This window comes from Hesperophylax consimilis, chromosome 8 (assembly GCF_061612785.1).
Source record: "Hesperophylax consimilis isolate HC1 chromosome 8, BYU_Hcon_1.0, whole genome shotgun sequence".
NCBI lineage: Eukaryota > Metazoa > Arthropoda > Insecta > Trichoptera > Limnephilidae > Hesperophylax > Hesperophylax consimilis.
Genome location: NC_142843.1, coordinates 38,912,279 through 38,928,429, shown reverse-complemented (window position 1 = coordinate 38,928,429; position 16,151 = coordinate 38,912,279). Strand labels below are relative to the sequence as shown.

The 16,151-nt window shown below is 33.4% G+C and overlaps 1 protein-coding gene across 4 annotated transcripts in view; it reads right to left on the bottom strand.

The window, feature by feature from the left end:
* The window catches only part of dtn (transmembrane protein 132C dtn), a 455,092-nt gene that overhangs the window by 54,437 nt on the left and 384,504 nt on the right, over positions 1–16,151 (bottom strand). The gene's annotated exons all lie outside the window — the stretch shown is intronic.

Below are 16,151 nucleotides of genomic sequence, written 5' to 3'. Positions count from 1 at the left end.
GGAACAGATGAATTTCACAAGGATCTCATTTAGGCCCAATTTTGTTTTTAATGTTTATAAACGATATTGTTCATATATTTGATAACGATGTAAACGTATTACTTTTTGCAGACGATTTCAAAATATTAAAAAAAAATAAAACCGCCGAAGATTGTATATGTCTATAAAACAACTTCAATGGGATAATTAATTGGTTTACTCTTATCTTTTCTTAATATAAATAAGTGTCATTCAAAAAGATTTTACAAAATAAGTCAGTTAATTATTTATTCACATGAACTCAATAACCTGGGCATCATTTCAACTCTAAATTAAACTTTATATCTCACATAAACGCAATTAATAATAAGGGAATGAAAATGCTTGGATTCATTCTTCGAAACTCCAGACCATTCAGGAATATATCAACCTTGAAAATTTTGTACACATCTTTAGTTCGAAGTCAAGTCGAATATAACGCCTTAATCTGGTCCCCCATTATAAAATAATTCAGATTTAATGGAAAAAGTTCAACACAAATTCCCAAGACACATTAATTTTAAACTCGGTATTCCCATTGAAAGTATAAACTAAAAATACTTCAAAAAAATAATTTTAGATCGAAGAATTATATCCGATTTAATATTGATGTTCGAAATTGGAAAAAGTAGTGTATACAGCGTTGATTTAATTAACCTCATTGAATTTCATGCACCCGTAAGAGCTATTCATTCTAAAACCCTGTGTAATTGTAACAATTCCAGTACTGAGCATTTCTAACACTCGCTTGTACCTAGATTACATGAAGTTAGTGATAGGTACGCAGATGTAGCGGATCTGTTTAACTGCACTTCTAATTCTATAGCTAGGTATAAAAAGGCAATAGAATCTTATCTTCTAAATTATCATTAATTAAACCTAAGTCTACTCATACTCGTTTATAATATTTTGTATGTACTTGTATCTCCTTCCAGAGCTTGTATTAATTTTGTATTTTCTGTCGTCATTTTGTGATCAAACGCCACAGTTAATTGTTATTTTTGTTTAAATTATAACTAGTGTTTGATTATGCTTGTTTTCTGTGACATTTAATTATTGTGTATGGTATATTTATACCATTGATATTAAAAAAAATGATACAATGAAAGAACAATTGTGAAATTTTGCATTGCAGAAAGAGATACCAAAGAGGAAATTCTGCAGCATAAAAAAGAACTTGAAGTCATTACGACCATAAAGTAAGGAATACCTACTCAACTGCTTGCCCACATAATGAGAACAATAAAAACAAAGTAGATACTAAAACTGTTTGTCGACGAAAAAGAATAAAGGAAACCAAGTGCTTGTAGACGAAAAGCGTCCTGTCTGAAAATTCTCAAAGAATTAACGTTAACTATGCAAGAACTATTTTTAATACCTACGACTAAAGACAAAACAAATGGTAATGGTATCAAACCTCAACAGGAGAATCAAAAGATGAAGAAAAATACGTAGATAGCCCAATATTCATTATACATAGAAATATAATCATTTTGTTTAAACACAACTGGATTCATATTTTGGATGAAGTTTGGGTACAAGTGAAACCCGATCGGTATCGAAAGCTTTAATTGTGAATTATGTTGAATTATTATTTATAATGCTACACCACTTAATTCATTCAGGTATATTAATCTCTGGAAATGTACTTAATCCATCAATGCTGAAAGATGTTATACGTTTGTAACAAGTATACCCGTGAGAGATCCAGAACACTTTTATGTCCCGAAAGCGAGAACTTATATTTCAGGACGCACTAATCAATAGAGCTTCTTTACGATGCTGCATTGACCATTGATATTTTCAACGTCAGATATACCCAAAAGAAACCGAACTGATGTTGTGGGGGCTTATTTTTTGTAGTACCGGGTTCTGCCGATAAGACCGTGTACGACTATCTTTCCTCAGTCAATATGCAAAGAGCTGTGCTGGAGAAGTCGTCCTTTCGGCTCGTGTGAATTTTTGGTGATACTTGTTTTGTGTGCTCGTCGTTTTTATTTTTACCATAGCTAAGTTTCGTGAACTGACAGTTTAACAACTATATATATTTGACTTTGCTCCATTTCCTATCAACCTTTTCTAGGTTTACCAATGTGACATTCATTCCTTGGCAGAATACGAAAAAAGTAAATAAAGACACATGTCAGATAATATACAGGGTGTCCGGAAACTCGTAGTACAAGTGGGAAACTGGTGAATTTACATCACATTTGGAGTCGATTTTGTAGTATATTTTTTTTTGATTTGAGCTTTCGTTATCGAGTAAATCGAGTTAGAAGTTGATTTTTTTATTATTTTTTTTAATCAAATTCTTATAAATTATTACTGAAGATCAAAGTACCCAACTAATTAAAACTATTTGAAAGTAAAACAAATGAAGAAACTCGGATTTGAAGCATTATTTTGAAATCACCCTTCATTTAATCCGGTGTAATCATAAAATATTTCTGCTCTGCAGGGTTAAAACATCTGTTGTTCAACCCTAAACACCAGAAAAAAGTTTAACCCTAAAATAGCCGAAAAAATTTTTTTTTTGGTTTTTTTTTTTTTTTTGTGAAAATGCTCAAATCAAAAAACTTTATGTTTATTTGGGTTCCCCATGTGGTGTAGATTCTCCAGTTTCCCGCTTGTACTACGAGTTTCCGGACACCGTGTATAATAAAATTATATCACTACATTTTAATTGCTGTTCAAGTGTTATTTTTCTCTACAACGAAGAGAAAATGCGAATATTGCAAAATAAAGCAATGTGAGACAAGTTAAATGAGCTAAATTTCATAACGGTAAAACAAATTATATATTTTAATGAACTTCTTTGTATACGCAAAATTAAAATAGAGATGATGTCTAAGGAACTGAATAGAAAAATAAATTACAACCACGAGATATACGGACACGGGACGAGAAATGCAAGGAAAATCAGATTGCCAGCAAGAAAAAAATCAAGCACCCAGAAATCTCTCATGTACCAGGCCTTCCAACTGTATAACAAAATCCTGAAGGAAGTTACTGAGATTGAGAAGATGGTTAAGTTTAAAGAGGAATTGAGAAAACATATTTTCCTCAAAAATTTATGTTTTTTTGTGATATATAATATATACACACATTTAAATATTTATAGATCCATTTTTTTTCCCAATTACTGCAATTGTTTTATGTTTCTAAAACTATTGTAAATAAAATAAAATAGAACAATAATGTAACATCTTTGATATTGTTTATTTGTTTTGAATCTTTAATTCACAAGTACACACGTTATGTACTTACTTCTACTATTTGTTATTGCTACCAATTGTTTGCGTAATTTTTCACCATGTTTAAAATACTATATGTTCTTTTTTTCTCTGTAATATATTGGTGTACAACTGTTTTATCGAGATTGTGATAAGTAAAGCAAGTTTTTTTATTAAGATAATTTATTATTAATTTAAATAAATAAACCTTCGCTCATTCCGGGTTTCGTAATCGCGATATAAGGTACCAGATCCAAGGATTTCATCCCTCTACCGCGGAGATTGTCACTATGCTAACAATTAAAACAAGGATTAATGTTTTCCATAAAAAAGTTACATAATTCCTCCAGTCAACTCTGTTCTATGTGCACCTTTACGACCCATAATATAGATACGAGATGATACACGATATGAGGCGCCCTTGAGGTGTTTTTGCACAAAAACGGCGCTATAAAAGTCATCCAGGTATTATTATTATTATTATGAGATATATAGCAATTCAGATGCCGTATCCACGCATGAACATGGTGGTGTGATTTCGCTCGAATATGAGCAAAGGGGAAACGTACCCATATCTTCATTCACGATAAATCACCGGAAAATGACACAAAAACGGCTAAATGTGTCAATTTTTCCGTCGTTACCGAACAGGGCACGTTTTGTGGCATGCAAATTATCCGTCGTCGGTTGAGGAGATAACCGATAAGATGAATGGTCCACTCGCCTCCAAAATTACATCCCCAACCTCTGTTGGACGAGATGTGATCTATAGCGGCAACATAATGTACCATCATCGTATGTAATAAAATAGACACTCAAACGGGTGAATTTGGGTCAGCCACGATAAGTATTTGAAAACTCGCTACGTAAATTCTTTAGCATTTTTAGTATGTGAAATATTCTGTACACTACCTATGTAGTTTAGTAAAATCGGGTTGATTAAGTATAGAAAAATGTGTGTGTGAGCAATGTACATGTATTTTTTAATATTAACTCCATATTTAGAGGATGCTGCGTGAAGGACTTTTTAATGAGTGAACCTGGGTCTCAAAGATACCTATGTTTTTGGAGGAAGGATACTCAGAGGCTAGCGATTCGTAGAAACGATCTGTGAAACTGGTGAATCTACATCAAATTGGTTATATATAAATTTTATTGTTTTATTTATTGTTTAATTAATATCGTTCCTCAAAATATTAATAAGGAAACATATGAAATGTTGACTGCGGTTTAAAGCTAATAAATCCACCTTGATTTCACCGTGTATCCCATATTTCTAGGTCCTATAATATATCACGTTTTTATATCAAATAAATAGTCAAAAACCCACTGGGCGCATCTTGCACCCGTGTTCTAATATTAATTATAAACACACCTTAGTATAATAAACGTCCCTTCTTCTTCTGGCGCTATTAAAATTAGATTGTTAATGTTAGTTGTAAGTTTCTATATATGTAAATATTTATGTCATTAAGACAGTAGTTATAGGCCTTAGTCGTAAGTCACTAGATATAAGTCTTAAAGGTAAGTTACTAGTGTTAAGTCAATTGTTCTAGTATTAACTATTTATGAAATATATTTGTACAGCGCCCTTGAGGTGATTTTTCACAAAAAAGGCGCTAAATAAATTAGCCAAATATTATTATTATTAAAGCGAGCAACCGCTCATAACGTTTTTGCAAACTTGGTGTATATATATATGGTATGCAAAAAAATCTGTGGTTAGTGCCTTTTAAAATTCGTTTACGCATATACCCGGTTTTAAAAGTTTTTTAACCTTTTAGTTGCCGAATAATTTGGGAAAAACTTAAAAGCTCTGACAGTAAAAATGAAGAAGTATTTATGGGTTCTCTGTGTTATGTAGCTTTGCAAGTTTCCCGCTCATACTATGATATTCCGGACACCGTGTCCATGACAAGTGTCAATCGTGCAAAAATATCGGACATGCATTTGGCTTGTCTCAAGGCTGTACCAAAGGAATCAATGACGCTAGTTCTACGTAGAACCTCTAATTGACATACCGGTAAAATGAGAACTGCGTTCCTCCCTGACGTTAATGCTCAAATCTATCAAACGAACGGCCTGTTTCTGCAAGAGTCAACAATTTTAAATATTTTGGTGCTGTAAAGCGCAATAACTTTATCAAATTAAGTATTCCATGAAAGTGAAAAGGACATGGCGGGTTTGTAGTGAATCATTGTTTAATGTTTGGAATCATTGGAAATATTTGCATTATTCAATCCACGTTTGGATTCCAATTGCCATTGTTTGTTTATCGAAACTAGGGAAGTTAAACTTTCATTGGGAGCACAACCGATATTCACAAATTAATGTATAAATTAAGCTAATATTGCCTTTGTTTGACCAAAAATGACGTTTTAACCGTTATTGATTTCGCTTTGTGCTTTAATGGAAGTCCTATTCAAGTATTTGATGGAAAATTTTAAAGGTTTCAGAGTGAAATTAATTTTTGATAAGAGGACTTACGGGGCCTTTCGCTTTGAGAGATTAATTTTTGAATTCGTTTCATGTTGTGGGTATTAATACGGCCTGAAACCTTCAAAAAGAGTTATCCGTGAATTTAATTTGGATGGATACATAATATTTTTGTTTGTGTGATATTTTGTACGTAATAATATACTAAACAGATTATAAATTACATTTATTTTACAATTTTTATCTAACATATTCTTTCCGCATGATTGTTTTTCCCTTAAATTTGTAACCGTGAAACATAGTTTAATGAACTCAAATTTGCTTTGAATTTAATTTTCATATTCAAAATTTGAATCAGTCGTGTAAAGAATTCAGACAAGCGATAAAGTACCTACTAACAATGGTTCAAAAATTGGAACCGATATGTCTAAAATCGAGAATTCAAACTATTTCGTGATTTTTACGGGTCCGCACTAGTTATTTCTAATAGTACCCGGATAACTCAACACAATGACAATTCTACACACCTTTAAAAAGTGATGAAACGAAATTAACTAATTAACCATCACACCGTTTCCCCGAAGGGATAGACAGAGAGGACGGACCACCACATAGCTCGGTCTTGGCACACACTCCTTGCCTCATTTACATTCATACATCGTCTCATACATACTATTCTATTATTCTGACGCTTGACATGGCCCGACTCAAGTATCTGATTCACTTGATCGTGCCATGTCTTTCTCGGGCATCCCCGACTTCTGGTTATACGTGTTCATGCAAATACCAATATTGTCGCATTCCGTTATGATATTTATTAAGAAAATAACCCATGTTTCGATATATTTTGTATGACTAACATTTTATCAATAAATTGGCTTGATATCTTTTTAACATGATCATTTTTCTGCGTGTGGTAGTCGAGAGAACTCAAATAAATTGAAACGTGTAAATATATATTTTTAAATCTGGAAACTGCGGGCAGCACATGAAAAACAGTTAGGACGTGTTGTTTCGGAGAATTTGAACAATTCATCAAATTTCATCGTTCATTTTCAAGTTCTGTGAAAGATTTTTTCAAGTTCTGTTTTTATTTCAGTTTTGTCAAGCAACTAGCCTACAATGATATAATAACAGAACTTGAATAGGACTTTCACAGAACCCGAAAATGAACGTTGAAATTTGATGAATTGTTCAAATTCTCCGAAACAACCCGTTCTTAGTTTGTCGTCCAACAAAAAAATCACAACGATCTCCCGGCCGCTGTAGGGTAACCTACATACGAAAAGTGATAATGAAAAGTGAAAATGTGAATATTTACTAATACGAACTCAAGTTTCTGTATCTGATATGGTTTTACAACTATAATTAATTTTCAATTGATCTGTATTCAATTTGATAATATTTACTCGCATTTAACACAAAAGGTAGCGCCCAGACACACAGATATGATTATTTAATGTTGATATTAAATCACTAACTTTGTCTACGCCCCGAGCGGAGCCCGATATGGAGGCAAATATGTAATACCTAATAACAACAACAAACAACTGAACGTCGATAAGTCCCCCTATCCCACCAGCCTAAATACAGGCATCGACTAACTTAACATCTTGCCATTGATATAAATGTTTATATACGCGCTGATAAAAATGAGTATTGCTAATTTACCAAAAATCTTTTCAAATTATTGTTAATCCGGTTATAAACGGGATTGCGAAAACGGCGCATCTTACATAAATTATACAAGTTTATTTTATTCGGTACATCATGCCGTTTTATACATAAAGTCCCGAAGACGACATCATCAAATGATGGCCCCCAGCATACATTGATGAAGGCGATTTCTAAAGTTTTCGGCAGCATTTTGGCACCTCTCGACGGGTATGGCGATTTTCTTCAGAATTTGATCCTTGAGTTCTTCCAGATCCTTGATGTTTAAAAACATTTTCCTTCAGGTAGCCCCACAGGAAAAAAATAGCAAATTGCAGCGGGAAAGGCCCGCTGAAATAACGGCCATTTTCAAAAAACGTGCGGACGTCGAAGCCCCAGTGTTGTCCGGACCAATCCATGGTTACGACATAAAAACAGCACGACCCTCCCGACACAATAAGACCTCTCCCAGGTTCTTACCATCACCACACGGGTGATACAAACTGCACTGTCTGTTTTGCTGCATCCTGTACAAGATATTAAAACGCAAGAGAAAAAAAATGTCTTGAATCAACAGATATTTACATTCTCTAAGAATATTAAATTGGACTATTTGGGAAAATATGTGGTTTGCTTCCTTTTGCTACGCAATAAAAAACATTCGACGCGGTCCAATGCTTTTGTAATGAAACGTAGTAAGTCTTTTTTTAGCTATTCAAAAGGTGATCAAACTAGAACTAGAGACTTATTTAATATTTTCCACAGAGAATAGAATAAAAAATAAATGGGACTTCTCTTCAGACTTTTCACAATCATTATTGACCTCGATTTTCCGGGGATTTAAAATACTGCAAGGGCCAACCTAGGCAGTGTATTCATTATTCAAGTCCCCACGTAGGTTCACCGTGTTTCAATTAACAGCCTCCAGGTGACACCAAGCAGGATCCGCGTTCCGCTTCCCCTCCGTTCTGGCGGGAAATTATTGTTCCGGTGTGATCCGCCAGGGGGGGGTGATCTAGGGCCGTTCCAGATTATACACAAGGATTATTGAAAACCAAATTTCAAGGCAGTTTTAGGGCTGTGTTAAGATTAACATCTTCAGTGAAACTTTATGGTGTGTTGTTCTTTGAATAGATAGGAAAGTAACGGTTTTAATCGGGTTAAGTTTATAGATGACTCTTGTGTATGTATGTCGAAACATGAATCTAATAGTGAATATTTTTATAACGACATCCAGAAGTGATCACTTAACGCTGTGAGAGCTGAATGAGTTATTTAAAGGTTGGAACATCCATTAAAAAACTTATTCTCACAATCTCAAGGACGGGTTGTTTCATAAAATTTGAAAAATTCATCAAATTTCAACGTTAATTTGCGACTTCTGTGAAAGTCCTATTCAATTTCTTGTATTATATCATTATTTATTTATTTATTTATTTACGCCCTAATGGGCTTTTACAAAAGTATTTAACAAGTAATACAGTTGTGTTACATAGTTTACAATAAATTATGACTTTTGATTAAATTAAGGTAAATTCAAATTAATAGTGTGGATTACGGAAAGCTAAATATGTATTAAGGAACATATACATATAAAACAAAAGTTTATTCACTACGGAGTTGTGAATTCATACATCTCAGTAAAATTATTAAAAAGATTTCGTTTTATAACTAATACGGAATCTTTAAGCATGTCTACAATATTCCCAAATTTATTGCCAAAATGATGTAGTCTATTTATAGGTGTATGAGCTTCATAGTTGGTTTTAAAATTGTCACAGAAAAATGTAGCACTTTGCCTCGTATTTCTAGTTGGTACGTAAAATTTTATTTTGGCGAGAATTTCAGGGTTTTCAATGGAATTATTAATAATTTTATTTAAAAGTACAAGGTCAGAGATGATCCGACTATCTGATAGCGTTATTAAGTTAAGTTGTTTCATCAAAAGAAAATAGTTAATATTTTGAATTGGAATATTCAGTTTAAAGTTAATAAATCTTAGAAATTTGTGCTGTACCCTTTCAATATTGTCAGAATGCGTTTTATACAATGGGGACCAAATAGGCGAATTATACTCTACCTGGCTTCTTACTAAAGAAGTGTACAATGTTTTCAAACATTCAAGTGACTTGAAATCACTCGCCGTTCTGCATATGAAACCAAGCATTTTTATAGCTCTCTTTGTTATATCATTTACATGCAGAGTGAATGTTAACTTTTCATCAAATATAACACCTAAGTCCCTGATCTGAGCGACCAGTTACTTAACAGAACTTGAAAAGAACTTTCACAGAACTTAAAAATATACTCTGAAATTTGAAGAATTGTTCAAATGCTCCTAGACAACCCGTGGTAAGGATGGGTTGTTTCACAGAATTTGAACAATTCATCAAATTGCAACGTTCATTTTCTGGTTCCGTGAAAGTCCTATTCAAGTTCTGAAATCATATCACTATAAGCTAGTTGCTTGACAGATCTGAAATAATAAGAGAACTTGAAAAAATCTTTCACAACTTAAAAATTAAGTTTGAATTTTTTTTTCAATTTTCATTCTTCAAAATTGTTCAATTTCTCCAAAACAACCCGTCCTAAATAAAATTAGAATATTCAGATAATGATTAATTGTACAAAGCGAAGGCCACTTCTGGGGAATTATTTTGGACTAGTATCCCCAAAATGTTTCTATGATGGCGATGCGATGCCAACGACTGTAAAACATTGCGAACTTGAAAATTAACTTTAATATTTGGAGAATTGTTCAAATTCTCTGAAACAACCCGTCCTAAGAATTTGGGTTTTTTCACAAAAATTCAAATGTAACATTGTCATCAAATGGCCATTCAGCGCCATTTTATTTTTTTGACAGTTTAAAGGTCCCCGTTAAATGCCGATTCTAAGTCCGTTTCAGCTATTGAACAAATTGTGATCAACATAAGAGTACAACTATCATGACTATCATGCTAGGTATAAAGAGTATGAGTCCTGTTTTTAAAGAGTTTTCTGAGTCCTGTTTTTTTTTCATTTTTTCAATCTTAACGCGATATCAATATAAAAAAATATCTTAATGACATATTTCAATTAAAAATAGGCATTTGTTACTCAATCACCCGATAGAATATTATGGACGGGTTGTTTCGGGGAATTTAAACAATTCATCAAATTTCAACATTCATTTCCGGATTCTGTGAAAGTCCTATTCAAGTTCTATTATTATATCAGCGTAGGCTAGTTGCTTGACAGAACTGAAATAAAAACAGAACTTGAAAAAAATCTTTCACAGAACTTGAAAATTAACTTTGAAATTTGAAGAATTGTTCAAATTCTCCGAAACCACCCCGTCCTTAGAATCCCACAGTTTATAAATATGAATTCGCTCTCATGAAAAGTTCTTCTTTTTGTCTTGTACTCCTTATGCTTTTTTAACTCCATATTTACCGTTATTACCTTGCCATCTTATTAAAATTTGATAATAAGCTGACACCACAGACATAGGAATTCATATGTCTATGGCTGACACGCACCTAGAATCGGCATTTAGCGGGGACTTTGGGAGAAAAATGGCGCTGAATGGACATTACATGACTTTATCACACGTGAATACCTGCGTTACAACTGGACCTTAGAAATTGCTAAATAAGCTAATATAGTGTTTTTAAATAGCGGTTAATTTGTTTTATTTTTATTTATCTGTATTGCCTCCCTATTTAGAAATGTAGTGAGGCTAAAGAGGGATGGTGTAAGAATACGTAAAAGAGGATGTTTTCATATTACCTGGAAAGTCATTAAACATAGCTAAAGCCATTTCAAGCAACGGAAAAAACTGACATTGAATGATGTTCGTACTTCGAACACGATTTTATTATGTACTAGCTCTACCCCTCCACGTTGTTGTGGCTCATTTTGTCTGTGAAGATAGAGGAATAATAGCGCCTGTTGCTTTTACGTCCAATAGATGGCTATGTTTTTCAAAAAAGTATTTTTTTTAATTTTAACAGGTGAAAACACACGTATTTGAATGCTACTTTGTGTCAAAATTTCAAAGTTGTAGAACTTTCGAAGATTTAAGATTTTGAACAAACGAACATTTCCATTTTTATTTATATAGATAGAAGATTATTAACTGTCGTTTACATTTTATAAACCTTTTTTGATATCCCCTTAAACCAGTAATTTACTTTATCGGAGAATTAAAGTATTATGAATCCAAGAAATATAAAAAACATCTTGTTGGAAAAGAATTTTTTTCCTTTAATTTAACTGGATGAGTATTTTCACAATAATTTATTAAAGCGCGATATAAAATGAAATACTAAAAATAAATTCTCAATGGCTAAAAATAAAAAAAGGTTATCGTATAACCAGTGTACATTAGGAAGCCTTCTTATATTGTAAGGCTTTGAATAATGCCCCGGAAACGGGAATCGCGCGGGAAAGCCGGGAAGGCGGTGAAGGGGGTGGGGAGGAACTTCCGGTTGATTAAAGCACCATCTGGCGGGCTCTGCCGCTACTAAGTGTGGACCTACCTCTACCCGTGCAAGGAGCCAAGGTTTGAATTATTCAACAATTCTAAGGAAGAATGAAATTATTAAAAAAGACTGAGGTGGCCGAGAGACGGATTAAAAGGAATAATTAACAGGTTGAAGTTCGCATCTCACGAAGGAGATTTCAGTGAATGAAATATCGCTGTCCCAATCCTAAAAGGCGTAAGTGTCAAGCTTCTAATTTTCAGGATATCATAAGTTTTTATGAAGTAGATATTTTTTCTATTTTCACTTATTTTATTTTTATTGATACCATAATGTTATCAATAAAAATAAAATAAGTGAAGTGTTTTAAATATTATAATATGATAATGTGGACCTCACTGGGTACTTTTCTCGTACTGATTTTACAATTTAATAAAATTCAAAGAATTAATAAAATAAACTAAACATAAATACAATAATAAAGGCGGTAATGAAAAAACAACGGAAAATATTATGAGATACGGTTGTATATAATGAAGTGTGATACGTTTATTCTTTTACGTTATAATTTTTTTCCAGCTTTTGATTTCGTATCTGAAATGTTTTTTTTTTGTTTCTGTCATTTTTTACATCGAGTGAAAGATTGTTCAATGCTTTTTTTCCAAGTAGTTGTGGTGTCTTTTTCCTAAGCTTGTGTTTGCCGTTTTTAAAGAAAGATTATTATTTATGTATATTTTTAGACCACAATTATTCACGGTGTCCTTCAATAGCTATTTCTCACTTAACGCCAATTTGACTCCGTCGGTACTCAGGACATTATATCTTGGAATTTTTTTTAATTATAAAAAAAATATTATTTACAACATACAGAAGGAACATACAGCAATCCTAAAGAATAATTTATTTGGTAGAAACAGATTATAACATAAAATCCGCGCCGCACGGAGCGACTAAAGAATTCCGACCACCGTGTTCGAACAGCGTAAATTGAACAGTAGCTTGAAAAACAGTAGCCGATGGTTAATGTGTTCACTGGTTTATGGAATCAGCCGCTTAATCTGCTTAATTCTTACGGGACGTAAAGTTTCATGAAATAACGGTATTTCGCCGTAACCCGCGCCCGCCGCAGTTCAGATTTGTGTGTACAAAATATGTAATATTTTTTAAGAAATAGGGTGAAGCGATTAGACATAGTTCAAACAAAGAGTACAGTTTTCAGATAGGTTGAACCAGTTTAATGACCTTTCCCTTTTCCCTTAGATTTAAGACAGGTAATTTCCTTATTTAACTCCTAAATTAATCTTAACTCTTGTCATCCAAGAAAATAAGAGACAACGATGATAAAAAATAATACCTTCACTAGGATAAAACAATAGAATGGCGAATCATTCTCAAATAATACGCCTTTGGTCGGGATCGTTACAACAATTTTAATATTTAAGGTAAATAAAAACTATTGATGTCCTCTGTGGTCGAGGAGTAAGGATCTTAACTATTAATCCGGAGGTTGCGGGTTCAAATCCCGGCGTGCGCAAGTAAATTTTAATTGATTAATTTATGTTATTTCATAATAAAATCATTAAAAATAATATAAGGTATAATTGCGGCACATTCCAGAGTAGAAGATATTATCAATATCGCCCTGGTGTAAGAACACCATTCAGAATTGAAACGTTGCTTGAAAAGGCAACCCTTTAAGCCCCAAGGCTTTAGCCGTGTTTGGTCACCATATCCGTATAGCCAGGTAATTCTTACCTTAATCTCCCCCGTCTCCTTCCCCTCCCCACTACCTTCAGCCTCACAACCTTTCCGCAATTAGGAATGCTATAATCTCATTGGCTGCAGACGGTTGGGAGAAGTTGGGGATCTTGTGTGGTGTTCACATAAAAAATTCTATCTCATTAAATTACTTTACCGGTAATACTGCCGCCGCTTAATCTACTCAGATACAGTTCGAACCAACCTGATCAGCGATCACATTAACCGGAGCCTACTGTGTTCGCGGAATGTACTGGAGGAAGTTCCTGCTCTGTGCTAATGTCTTAGCGCCACTGCTACTTCCTGTTTCGCCGCTAATTTATTCAGTCAGGAAAGATATTCAAAATACAAGAGACGTCCAGACGGCACAGCAGAGACAGGCGGGAAGGTTCTACTCGCTATTCACTACCACTACCCGCTACTCGTGTGCAGTGACCTAATGAAGAATAATTAATGGAGATTAACAAAATATGAGCTTTAATAAACATAATAAACAATAAACATGGAAATGTTTTCGTTACGATTCCTTTTGGGTAGGTATTTTATTTGAGTAAGCTAACTGAATATTGAATAATTGTCTTTAATCGCAAGTTTTAATCAGACAACATCAAAATAAAGGAATCCGGTTAAAGTTATAACTTGAATAAATATTATCAGGCATTAACACAATTTCACACCAATCAAATAATCAATAAAATTTAGTTAACCCATAAATACTAACATTTATCAATGTAGGACCGCATTATCACATAGAAATGTGATAATGCGGTTTGCGCGGAAAAGATGTTCAAATTAAATTTGATTTTACATAAATGTGATTTTTAACGCATTTTAAAATAATATACTGTTCCTTGAAAGCAGATGAAATAGTCTTTCAGATATTTGTATTACAAGTCGATGTACGTGTTTAAGATTAACGTTTTAAAGTCGCTTGCCGATAGTTTTTATCGTGCAATGCAATTACTACTTTACACTAAGCTAAAAACATAATAAATTAGACAGAGGTATCATAAAAGTAATTGTAACTTCACAGTGTTAGGCTGGAATATATATATCTCACAAAAAGGTTGTACAGTTTGTTCGTTTTCTGTCCAAATTTTCCCAAGAGGTTAATTAAAAAATTTAATAAAATACATGATTCAGAAAATAGTTGGAAGCATTACATATCAATGTTTTGTTATGATTCTTCAGGCATATTGATTCACCCCGAAGGAAATCTACATGAAATCGGAGTTGCACAAATTATCAATTTACTAGAATTATTTTGATTGCTCTATCAATCGAGCACGTCGGATGTATGCCATGTTGGGTACCACACATTTCTCAAGCCAACCTCACTTCTCTTCATTAATCCGGTGGGAGTAAATTTATATGCTGCAGAAATTCATTCAAGCGTAAAAACAACAATTTATGCAAGATGACGGTATGCCAGTAGACGCAGAGTGGACATGTCATAAATAATTTTCCCAGTTGGCACAACCGTGTGATTGTATATTTGTTTTAGTGGCTATATAATTAACATGTGAACATACAAAAGAGTATTATTTAGAAAAGTATAATAATGTTTATTTCCTTGTCCTTCTCACTAGGGGTGCTGAGGTCACTGAAGCGGACTAAAGCTATTTAATAAAGTGCGTATTCGATGTCGTTTTAGTGGTATATTGGGTTTTTTCATTAACCTATCTCAGTCACACTGTTCTTGAATTGTATTTATTAAACTGTTTTATTCGTTGTTTATCTGAGGGATGGATGTTGTGGAGTTTTGTTGCAAAATATATGTGGTTTCTTTCTCCGAATGTGGAATTATAAATTGATTTTTTTTTTCTTGTCAATTTGATGCGATCTTGTGTGACCTAGTAGACCGCATATCTGTCACAGTTATTTTCGATCGAATCGAATACATTCTTATGAGTACTTGTATTTACTTATTTATTTATTTAACTATTCACTTATACATACAGTTTATATGTATACATATTGACATTGGGTACAAGTAATACAGATATATGTTCCATATATAAAACGTGGTAATAGAATGAAATGTGATATGCAACTGTATATATATGATTGAAGCTTAGGTAGTAAAGTTCTGTGAACACCTCACTAGGAGAACCTGTGCCGAGGTGTTCGCATGGGTGTTATAATAATAATAATAAATTCTTTATTCCAGGATGTGGGGAGGTTAGTGCAATCCCACACATCCCATAGAGGATATAAGTACAGATAATATTTACATATAGTAAAATAAATAAAAAGGGATTGAAAATTAAAAATTAAATTGAAGATGAAATTAAACCAGAGAGACACGGGAATCCATCGGATCTAAGATTGTGGGAGCAAGTATCTTTCTCCAATGGTCTTCAATGCTCGATCCTGAAGTCAGACGGGATTCTATGATAAGAATGTTTCTGGAATGGTTTATCCTTCCCCTCAGTCCTGCAATCCTGGTTCTTAACAGAGCTGCAAATCCTGGAACTCGCCCTTCTGTAAACATAGAGGAGGCACTGCAGTGCCTGGGGAGTCCGAACATCAATCGGTAAGCGTTGTTATATTGCACCCGAAGCCTTTCCATTGTTCTTTTCTTGAA